The sequence below is a fragment of the Diceros bicornis genome, chromosome 35, assembly GCF_020826845.1.
Source record: "Diceros bicornis minor isolate mBicDic1 chromosome 35, mDicBic1.mat.cur, whole genome shotgun sequence".
NCBI lineage: Eukaryota > Metazoa > Chordata > Mammalia > Perissodactyla > Rhinocerotidae > Diceros > Diceros bicornis.
In genome coordinates this window covers 8,280,928-8,283,410 of record NC_080774.1, presented here as the reverse complement: position 1 = coordinate 8,283,410, position 2,483 = coordinate 8,280,928, and positions in this window count along the sequence as shown.

Here is a 2,483-nt window from a genome sequence, read left to right as displayed (position 1 = left end):
CTGGTTCGGATCCTGGGCGTGCACCGACACACTACTTGTCGAGCCATGCTGTGGTGGCGTACCACAGAAAGCGGAGGAGGATGGGCACGGATGTTAGCTCAGGGCCAGTCTTCCTCAGCAAAAAAAAAGAGGAGGATTGGTGTGGATGTTAGCTCAGGGCTGATCTTCCTCACACACACAAAAAGAATAAACCTGTTGTAAAAAGAATGAACTGCTTCATAGGCACCTCACAAAGAACATAGAAAAACAATGAAAAAGCAAACAAGGAAACCTACAATGGACTTAAAATACGCAGTTAGCACAATCTTCCCCACAGGGGAGTCACACAGGGCTTTGTGCTCAGATGGGCCTTGAGCTTGGCTTAATGCTCTGCTGTCACCATTTTGAAATTCCTAATAACTTTTTTTATTACCTTTTTTTTAAAACAATTATCTACTTGATGGAACCACCCTGATGTCTCCCAGATTCTTTCTTTCTTTTGAGGAAGATTGGCCCTGAGGTAACATCTGTCACCAATCTTCCTCTTTTTTCTTTTTTCTCCCCAAAGCCCCAGTACATAGTTGTGTATCATAGTTGTAGAGTTGTAGCTCTTCTACACGGGACGCCACCTCAGCATGGCTTGATGACCAGTGAGTAGGTCCGCGCCCAGGACGCAAACCAGCGAACCCCAGGCCACTGATGCAGAATGTGTCAACTGAACCACTACGCCACTGGGCGGGCCCTCCTAATAATTTTTTTTTTTTTATAATTTTACTTATTTATTTATTTTTCCCCCCAAAGCCCCAGTAGATAGTTGCATGTCATAGCTGCACATCTCTCTAGTTGCTGTGTGTGGGACGCAGCCTCAGCATGGTCGGAGAAGCGGTAGCGTCGGTGCGCGCCCGGGATCCGAACCCGGGCCGCCAGCAGCGGAGCGCGCGCACTTAACCGCTAAGCCACGGGGCCGGCCCCTCCTAATAATTTTTAAACAAGGTATCCCATATTTTTATTTTGCACTGGGGCCCAGAAATTAGGTGGCTGGTGCTGCCTGCCTCCTCTGACTTTTCTCTATCTTTGTTTTTTTCCTTGTCTTCCCTAGTCCTACTGTTTCTTGTCTTCCTCTCTCTTCCTTTCTTCTATTTTTCCTTCTTTTCTTCTTCTTTTCCTTCCTTGGCTTCATCCTACTCCTTTAAGGCTGAGTTTAGGTATGCAGTGGCCTTGTAAGACTCAAAACATGTTCCTGTTATAGGTTGAATTGTATTCCTCCAAACGAGGTTGAAATCCTAACCCCCAGTACCTGTGAATGTGACCTTCTTTGGAAATAGAGTCTTTGCAGATGATCAAATTAAGATGAGGTCGTTAGGGTGGGTCCTGATCCAATGTGACTGATTTCCTTATGTAAAGGGAAAATGTGGGCACAGAGATAGAGAAGCAGGAGAATGCCAAGCGAGATTGGAGTGATGCTGCCACAAGCCAAGGAATGCCAAAGATTGCTGGCAAACCACCAGAAGCTACAAGAGAGGCATGGAACAGATTCTCCCTCAGAGCCTCCAGAAGGAACCACACCTGCTATTACCTTGATTTCAGATTTCTAGCCTCTGGAACTGTGAGACAATGAGTTTCTATTGTTTAAGCTACCCAGTTTTTGGTACTTTGTTATGGCAGCCTTAGAAAATGAATACAATTCCCAATACATCCTTAGTAAATACTTGTTGAATAAATGGATGGATGAATAAAGGATAATTTTATTGTCTCTGGTTCTTCAAAAGATGGCAACAGAGGTATAGGGATAATAACTTTGTCCAACCTCTTAAGTCTGGTGAATGGTTGAAAAACTGGCCCTTCCCCCAGCTTACTTCATTTTCTCCCTTGATATAATCTCTGTATTTGATACCTACTTTGTCCTGTGTCTCAGACATGTTCTGGGCCATGATAATAGGGGCCGGTAGAGTGGGTGTCTATGGTCCCCTGTGGTGGACACTATTGGTTGCTACTGAAATTCAACACCCTCCCCTTTCTTTCTTGATGGCAGATCTCCAAACGTATTAGCTTCCCTTTTGTCCAGGGAAAGTGACCCCCCTTCCCCACAGCCCAGAGGTGAATTATAAATGGGTAAACCTTTTCTGTAAAGATAGTAAATATTTTTTGGCTTTTCAGGCCAAACATTTTCTGTGGCAGACACATACATATATCTGGCAGCAGTAATTGCACTCTAAAATGTCGAATGAAATTGAGATTTTGTTGCAAATAATATGGATCTCATTCTTTGCTTAAAGTGTTAGGCTCAGTCTTAGTTTGCTCAGGTGGCTATAACAAGTACCAAAGCCTGGGTGGTTTATACACAACAAATTTATTTCTCATAGTTCTGGAGGCTGGAGTTTTGAGGTCAGGGTACCAGCATGGTCGGATGCGGGCCCTCTTCCAGGTTGCATACTTGTCGTATCCTCACGTGGTGGAAGGGGCTAGGGATCTCTGTGGGGTCTCTTTTATAAGAGCACTAATCC